Source organism: Ctenocephalides felis, unplaced genomic scaffold (assembly GCF_003426905.1).
Source record: "Ctenocephalides felis isolate EL2017-DRISC unplaced genomic scaffold, ASM342690v1 CF-g0.4_SCAFFOLD_00845, whole genome shotgun sequence".
NCBI classification, from domain to species: domain Eukaryota; kingdom Metazoa; phylum Arthropoda; class Insecta; order Siphonaptera; family Pulicidae; genus Ctenocephalides; species Ctenocephalides felis.
The window spans coordinates 78,128,360-78,138,088 of record NW_020536999.1 but is presented as its reverse complement, the minus strand read 5'-3'; the positions used below and the strand labels follow the sequence as shown (position 1 = coordinate 78,138,088).

The window sequence follows — 9,729 nt, the reverse complement described above, 5'->3', positions numbered from 1 at the left end:
ATGCGTAAAATGTAATAGTATTGTCTTTGTTGTTGACAAATATTTCTAATTGGAAAACAACAGACCCTCAAATACATAAATGGCATCACGGTCGAAGTCGCGATAAAGTGTCAACACGTTTTATTAAAAAAAAATAATAGGTATATTATATTTGCATAATGTTTATTTTAATGTTTTAAAACACCATTTTAATTGTTCTTTTGATAATTAAATACTTTAACTAGTGGTGTATGGCATCGTGTCTTGGAAAATTGCCGGAACTTCTCGTACCGTAACGAAATATTAAATGTTTTCAAATTGATTTTAATAAATACTGTAACATTGTCAAATATTTATAAGTCACCGTCGCAGTACTGTGCGCCAAACACAGGAGTTTTCTTATTAAAATCGATAATTATGGAAACCATCGCCTTTTCTAATTTTGATACGTGCCTTTAAAATTCCTCTGTACTGGGCGTCGTCTCAGTCTCTTCGAATCGACATTGGTATTTCTAAAAGTTTTCCGTTTTCTATCTAGTTCTGTTATATTATCTGGGCAAATGTTTGGAAAATATAACAGTTCAGAAATTGACGTAAATTTTTTTCTCAAATCAGTACTCAAAATTATTGCAAATATTATAGTTCTTGTCGATTTTTATAATGAAATGGAAACCTCTGCTTTATTTGGTTTGCTGCCTCAATATTGAACTCATCCTCATCTAATCTTTCAGTTTCTCTTTTCAACCGAATTATATTTGGAATCATTCCTCTAGCATATATTTCTAATGAAGGTAAATGCATTTGCAAATCGTTTACATCTACGCTTAATACCTTTTGCTGTTTGGCATTCGAAATATTTTCTATCGTATTCAACTCTTCGTTTGAAAGTTCCAAATATATCGGTTGAATGAAACATTCCAAAATTGTCCCATATTTGCTGTGAATATCATCTGATCATATAAAACGTACAACTTTGGTTTTTCTGCCCGCCTTTCTACATTCAAATTTACGAATATTGGTAGACCAAATCGCAGGAATTCCAAATATAATTCTGTTGTCGAGATTAGAGATTATTATTATTAGAGAGATTAGAGATTGCTATTTATATATGATATATTGGCGAAACAGGACTAAAACTTCTTAAACGTTTGAAACAACACGACAAACGATGATCGCAGACATTTAAAACATAACAACCATACATGCGTTTCTTTATCATGAGTCGAAAGTCTCACAAAGACGCTATGCGGAATCGACTTTTATTTTCTTAGCCAAACTTAGTATTAATAAGCGAACTGATACTCCCTTTCTCTACGAAAATTACCAATATGTTTCAAATAATGTTTCCCAATTTGTATGTATCGAATACCTAACACCGCTCTATGCTTGATGTTACGCCCTTCAAGAAATTAATTTATAGATAACACAAACTTTTTAAGTCATCTATCCAGATAATGAATAGAAAGAAAACTAAGATATGTTTCTTAAAATACATTTATTAGATCCATACGTTTCGAGTTCCAATTTGACTCTTCTTCAGTGGAAACAAAACACACAAGTAATTAATACGCAAAACGCAAACAAAAACATGTCTAGAGAGTGTTTCTTTGTAACAAAGCATGTTAGTGTAAAAATAAATATGAGTTATACTTCGTAAATGAATTAATTGGAACAGTAATAATTCGGAACATCATATCTTGCAGAATAACAATAATTAATTAGTACATTCCTGAAATAAATGCTTCAATTATAAATATATCACAGCAATAATTACAGCAATATAGAACTATAATTAAATAACAAAAACTTGCAAATGTTTTTATCAGAAGCGCGATTTTCTTTTCAAAACTTCATTATATGCAATTTGTTAATCCATAATGTTCGAGTTTTATGAGAGTAACAATTAACGATTTTAAGTGAAATGTAATTTTTGAGGAGGCGACAAATCATGTACCCAAAATGTTAAATTACACATTTTTATATAAAAGAAACTGAAAAGTTGAATGGAAAACAAAACCTGAAATATATTAACCAGTAAAATTTATTCAAATGTTAAATTTGAATAATATTGTATATCGATTTGATAGAGTTTTGCAAGGCAGACCACCACATGAAAAGCATAACTTTTTCTCGAAAATGGTTTGCGAGCGACAAATATTTCCTCATAGATAATCAATTATTGAATCGTTTAATTTTATGTGCTACTATATGAACGTATTGATTTTTATTTGTTCATGAGTTTCTTGTTGAGCGTAAATAAATCTAAAAATGTGTTGTTAAATTAGTTCAAGTACAATTTGCCAAAGTGTTCAAATTATGTTTTGTATTGTTAATCGTAAAGTGTCGGTAGTTTTCTCGAATTATAGATTTAGATTTTCGTTTCGTGATGTGTGTGTGGTCTTTGAATATGTAAAATTGTTAAAAAGCATGGGAATTGAAACAAAATTTTATTTGTTGAATGCAAACAACAAATTTGAAAATATTACTAACAGGAGATTTTATAGTGAAACGAATTTTAATGGACAGGTGAATTGAAGTGAAAACACTGTTATTAATTTTACTACTGCAGTTATATCAAAAATAGATACAATAATATTAATTTTAACAACAATTACTAATGAATGATGGATAATACTAATAAGGGCTAATAATGTAGAAATATCACATTGCGATTTAATTGCAATTAGATAAAAACAATTACGTATTACTGGAAATTACACAATTTAAATATTTAATCTATTAAATTGTTTGACAGTAGTAAGCAAAATGATTCATATTTATTATAAGGACACATTTATTTCAAGATGGAAGACGGTATGAATATGGTATAAAGCTGATGATACACAGCTTTGCTACATGAAATAATATGAAAAATAAAAAATGTCATGGAAGAAATCAATATTAATTCAAATATGTACATAATACGAGGATTTATTGCAAAATGCAAGGTGTTTTCCGCACAATTTGAAATTAATATATATTGTAATGGAATTATATATCAAATGAGATACGATCAGAAACTTTATGGCTGAAGGTCATTAGAATTTTTTATTTGTTCATGAATCACAAGTTCAGGTGCGATGAGGTAAAAAGAAATTTGATTTATAATGATCGCTATGATTGCAATGATTGCTACGATGCGCCTGACTATTTGACACATGTATATGTTATCTTGGAAAGCTTTCATTCCAGTCCAAGATATTCAAAGGTTCTCTCATTCCTAGTGATTATGAAATTAGCTTTCAATCAGATAAGAAGACACCGCTCTGTCTTTGACAATTTGTCTAGGCGGGTGCCTAGAATTTCAGTTCTTATTGTGAAGAATATATTTTTCATTGAACATCAGAAATTGTTTCCCTGCTTTGATCAATACAATATATCAAATGAAATGATAACCGAAGAAGGAATTTAAAACATCCAATGGTATTTTGAGGTATGAGGAAAAAATATCATTACAATTAATAGTATTATATCAAACGCATTAATTGACCGACCATCCATATATAATCAATCAGAAGGATATTTTTAATTTGTACGGACTTCTTAACCATGGATCAAATACAATTTATTGTCAAACGAAGGTATTTCAATACTTTCAGAAATTATTCAAGTTAGTGAAGATGGATTTGTACAACTCAATTGTAATGATCTGGTACAAGTTATTTTCAATCTTTAACAAAATACTCATTTGTATAATATAAATCGCCAAATTTGTGAAATTAAATTAACTTCGAAGGAAATTGAGAATATCATGCAGCATGGATGTTATGTAAAGAAAAAGTAATATTGAATAAAATCAATTCGTAATCACTCGACAATTGATAGCTGGAAGATAATTACTGATGCAATAAATTACATTTAACGAATTTTAAATATTCAATGAGCAACACAATGTAACGCGTAAGATACTATGGTATTTTCTTTTTTTTACCAATATTTATAAGTGGAAAACTACCAACACACAAATACTAATCAACAATACATAAATTTTTTTCCTGTTTATTAATATAATTAACAAATGTAACGTCACATAACATTTATTTTTGCCGATATATGATACTGCACATCGCGAAAGTGAAGTTTGACTTTTTATGTCGTTGCTTGTCTCATATAAACTTTAGTCGAATATGTTATTACTTTAGTCGAATAAGTAACATCCACGTGCACGTGGATAAATAAAATACATATTTCAGGTTATGTTTATGGTACAAAAAGCTTTAAGGTTTCAATGAAAAGCAAAGCAAACCAATTTTTTATAGGCCGTTTTGGATATACGTTTTGTCTTCTGCCTCAATAAGGGTTTCATAAAATGTTTAAATCGTTACACCCAGCTTTAATTAATCCTTTCAATGTGCATCTGTAATTTGCGTTCTCAAATTTGTTTTTTTTTTAACATGAGAGAAAATGTTTTCTTGGAACAGTAGGTAATTCCGAGCCAGGAAAGTAAACGGTGAGCTTATGGCGAAGGCATGGATATTCAAGATTATTTTTCTACATTTAAATGTGATTCCTTTAGATTCCTCGCTATATGACTTCTAAGTCAAGTGGTATTTTGCCGTTTATTGCTTGGAGTGCATTGTTTGCCGTAGTACGGCATGCCTTATTATTTAACACAATTCTTTCCAAGTCATCTCTGGAGTTTTCTTCGATCACAAGCGCCAAGTCATCTGCTTATGGAACAGGTTCTACATTTTCTTCCACCTGAGTTAGGCTCTTTAGAAGAGCGTCCATGCAGAAGTTCTATGCAGCATGTCAAAATTTTTTATTCTTGTTGACATCCCTTGTGCATGTTCCTTTTAACCATTTTGGTGTTGCCTGTTGCATAGGCATTATTCTTTTTAAAGTAGTCTTTAATTATATTTACTATGAGGCTGCTGAATTTGTCCTGCGTCAGCTTATGTATTATGGCGGGCTACCATAGTTATCGAAGGTGAAGCCAAACTGTCCTGCGTTGCACATACTCATTTCTCTATACTTTTTGTAGATACGCTCTACTAGTATTTTCTCGAAGACCTTTTAACACGTTCACATCGGTGTGTACCACCGGTGTACCACATGTGCCATCGGGCGGCGTGTACCACCGGTGGCCCACGCTCGATTGTCTCACCAATCGCAATTGTACCACATGAGGTACAAACTTAATTTTACTTCGGGGTGCTGAAAATTAAAATATTAAATATATAACACACATTTTATTAAAAGATATTTATTTTTTGTTATGGTATATAACCCTTAGTAATGCAATGGGATGCTGTAAATTAAAATATTAAATATTTAACAGATTTTTATTAAAAAATATTTTTTTTATTTGTTATAATGTACATAACATAGAAGTTCAATAGTTCAATAATATAAACATGGTCAAATAGTTGTATAAATATATTGCAAGTTTTACAAAAACATTATTTGTATAATTTGTTGAAACACTGTAAACAAAGTGCTGGTTTTCCCTTGCAATGCGCGCAATAAGTTGTAACTCTTTTTGCCCTACTGGCTGCAAATGTTCTGCCCTTTTTCAAAGTTAAATTTTTGTAGCTATTCTTGCAGCGTTTCCGAGACTTTCTTGCCGATTCCTCAAATGATTCCACCATATGTTTATTTGATTGGCCATTGCACTGATTTTTTCTTTTGACAAAAGCCGATCAATGATTTATTCTCTAAATATTAAAATATTTAAATTTTTTGTGCCCCATTTTCTATGAATGTACCAAGCATTTGCAATCGATGTGACACAAATTAGTTGTATCACTATTTTTCGATACCATTTTATTGTTTTGCGTAGGCAACTATAATACCCCGATAGCTGATCCGATACGTCTACGCCTTTTTTGCATCGTTATAATCGAATACAACATCGGGCTTTATTTTGCCATTTGATGCTTCTATAAATTGGCATTGATGATGATTTGCAGTGGTCAGCATGCACACCGATCTTTTGTCCGTCCATTTTAAAAATTTGATTCCGCTGCGATTTTTCAGAGCCAACAATTCACCACGTTTTTGATTTTGTTTTGCTTGGGGTGGTAAATTCTTTATGTTAATTTTCACTGTGCCACACATAAATGTAATATTATCTAAAAGAAGTTTACCTAAAGCAACACTAGTGTAAAAACTATCGATGAAAAGAGTGCGCCCCTCAAATAACAAGCCGTTCAGCAATCTCATTACCACATCTTGAGAGTGGCATTTTTCAACGATCGTTCCATTTTTTCGATATTCTGCGTATATCGTATTCTGGTAAACATAATTTATATAATTTTACGCCATATTTGTGTCGCTTTCACGACCGTCACGTTTCATTGCATTTTTTATTCTAGTGTTTGCGCACATGTCGTTTTTAGACCAGTACAAACGAATTTCTGGTAACTGCACGATACCCATGATAAGTAATATGCCTATGAAAGTATTCATTTCATCCGTTATAACATACTTCCAAGGCTGCCGATGCATTCTGTTGCAAGATGATGAATTAGTTAGGCATTGTGTAGCATACTTATTCGTTTCTTCAATAATTATATCTAATATGTGATCCGCAAAAAAAGTTTATATAAAGCAAATGCGTTATCGCAGTCAATACTTTCATGTAAAAATTCCTCCTTTCCCGAATATTCAATTATTGTAGAAGCTTTTTCACCTATGCCTTGCCATCGACACTCTGATTTATTGATTTCGACACCAAATATTCATTATCAGTAAAACAATCATCCACCTTACTATTTACACAAAAATCTTCATCTGAAGATGAAGAAAGTATCCGTAATCTTGATGCTGTTTTTTACTCACATCTACATATTCATCACAGTTACTCTTTATTCTATCCATGTTGATATTTTTAGACATACGAAAATAAAAACCACAGCCAACACTATGTGCACTACTTGCAATAATGATTGTTAAAGCAAAATTTAGGCATTAAAATATTATTATGAATAATGTTGATTTATAAAGAAATTTATAAAATGAGTCAGCTATAAAATTATTCCATCTAACAACAATGCATATATTCCGAAATAAAACTAACGGCAGTTTACAGGTAAAAACGGTCAGTCTAACCGCGTTTCTACACTAAGCTTTATAATTCTACCTTTTATAAAATAAAAGGTTCAAATATCAGCAGAGTTACATCCTTATAATAAAACGGGTTCATATAGTGATTTAGTTCATCATCAATCTCATCTAAAGAAATAATCTTGATCGTGAGCACATATGCAGCGCCTATGCAAATTTGAACGAGCAAGAAAATGCACGCCGCCCGATAAAGCGTATGCAAAAATCGGCCACGGCGTGAACGTGTTAAGGTATTTCTGCCAGTGATGGGAAAGCGGTATGATTTTGCAAGCTGGCTGTTTTCACTACTACTTTTGGGAATTCAATCGACAGGAAAACTACCTTCTTGGAAGCAGTTATTTAATATGACTACTAGATAGAATTGCTTCTTTATTTTCAGAAGGCAGTTCAAGTGAGAATAGGGAAAAGCTTTTTTGTTTAGTTTATCACACACAGTTTTGTATACTATATTCCAAGGGTCTTCGTTACCTACGCTGGTTACAAAGCCTCTCCATGAAGTTGTTTTGTGTTTCCTTATTTCTCTAACGTATCTTTTTCTTGCCTTTTTCTAAGTCTGTGCTTTGGTCAATATATCGTCAAGACGTATCTCTTGGCTCGCAATATTATCAATAAATTTATAAAGAAATCCAAAAGTTTGAGAAAGTATCAACTCGGGCAGTTAATAGCTGCAGTATTTAGTATAATGCAGTAAAAATTAATTTTAAAATTTTCTTTTGCAGTCAATTGTATGTCTTCATCTCCTTCATGCTAATTTATTTTCGGTGGCGTCGGCGACGTACACTAATTTCAGCAGGAAAATCTGGCTCTGTTTCTAATGCTTTCGGAAAATTTCAATACTTTCTAAATTGATTCAACACACGAACTAACGTTCCAAGAAACTTTTTACATCATTTTTCCACTAAAATCTACCTTTTCCAAAATTTCATGTTATATTATTATTGAACAACTAAATTAATATGATTTAATTTAATTCTCATTCACGCCGAACTGTTCGAGTAGAAATCTCGGCTAATTTCTATAGTCTAATATTTATGCTCAAATGGTCTAATCGCTTTATTTTTGCTTCCCATCGAGTATCGCAAACTTGTTTCAATGTTAATGATTTTATATTGTTTTTTAATATTTGCCACCTAAATGGTGAACCCTAAAGACTGTAAATATCAATATTACTAAAAAAAATCGACCATTGAAAATTAACCTTTAGCATCATTAATAGCCACGTTTAATGTATGCGCGTTGCATGACATAAATAAAGCTCGTTGATAATTGTGGAAATTCATTTTTACAGTCCATTATGTTTTCTGGACGCATTGGACGAAGTTCATGCCAAATTGAACACTCACTTTGCTGTCTGGTTAATCGTTCACCTTCTTCCACATACAGCTTTTTTCATTTCAGACTTTTCTAAAAAAAATTATAAAAAAATGACCTTGCGATTTAGCACTTACTAAAATCAAAAATAATTCGATGTAATGATAAACTATAAGCTTTTTTGTAATATTATATCGAAATTTGACAGTATATTTGTTGATTTTCTATTTATTGTTGTAAAACAGTTGGTGATCGAGTTACATTACCTGGCCGATTCGATTAAAAAAATTTCATATCGAAGTAATTTGAAAGAAAAATGTAATCAAGATATTTCACTTTGTACGGCTTTTTTACTTCAAATTCTTGAATAATTTGTATAAAATTACAAGGTGCATACAACTCGTAATCTTTTTTACGTCTTTCTTACAACCTACCTCAAGTTTATATAAAATAGAAATGTTGTCAGAATATAATACGCTACATTAGACCCTTGTTTCTTTCTATATTTGCTTATGTGGCTTCTAAATAAAAATTTGTTACTGAAGTGCGCCAATAAATTTTACTTGGCAATGCTTTAATTGCATTCGTGCACGTATTTTCATTTCTCGAATGAAAGTTTTCACACCTAGGGTCGAGCAATGTTGATATAGCTATCTCGAAATTATTTGATAGCTGATAGCTATTTCCGAGTAATGTACTTTAACGGCTACAGTATATTTGATAGCACCTATTATTTCTACTTCAGCCGCTGATAGTTTAGTTACTTGTGCCACATATAGTGTCAACTTCACAAATCTCTCTAACTAACATGACAAGCGACTATCGTTATCACTGACACACCATGGTAGTGTAATTTGAAAACGGTACCTGTTGTGTTTAGTTTTATAACAGGAGTTTCACCTCGTTTTAACGTCTGATATTAATTTTGATTGGTTACCCTATGCTTTCGATTTGTGCTTTTCTCAGCTTGTTGGTAGTCATATTATTCTTTTAAAAATAAATTACGAAACTTCTGTTTTTTTTTATAACATTTGTTACTTCCAAATCCGAAATGGTTTTTTGGGCGATTAGAATAATGGCATGGGCAAAATGCGACTGATATTTATCACTTGCTTTATGTGCCATATTACTAATGTTATCTGTGACAATTGCGGTTAACTTACTAACATCTGGCTGCCAATCCACCATTTCTGATGTCATTTTTTCCTGTATGCATTTCCTTGTTTATTTCCTTGTTTATTAGTTCCTAAATCAGCCAATTTTAAAATTTTAACGCTCAAATAATGGATAGTTATACCCAAAAATAGCTGACCATATTTAATGTGTCGGTGCATATATTGCACCTATCAAAAATCTTTTAATTGAAGTTCA

At 31.3% G+C, this 9,729-nt stretch overlaps 1 pseudogene; it reads right to left on the bottom strand.

Annotated features, from left to right (window-relative positions):
* Positions 1-5,381: 5,381 nt before the first annotated feature.
* LOC113364045 lies at positions 5,382-6,144 on the bottom strand (annotated as a pseudogene).
* Positions 6,145-9,729: the final 3,585 nt, after the last annotated feature.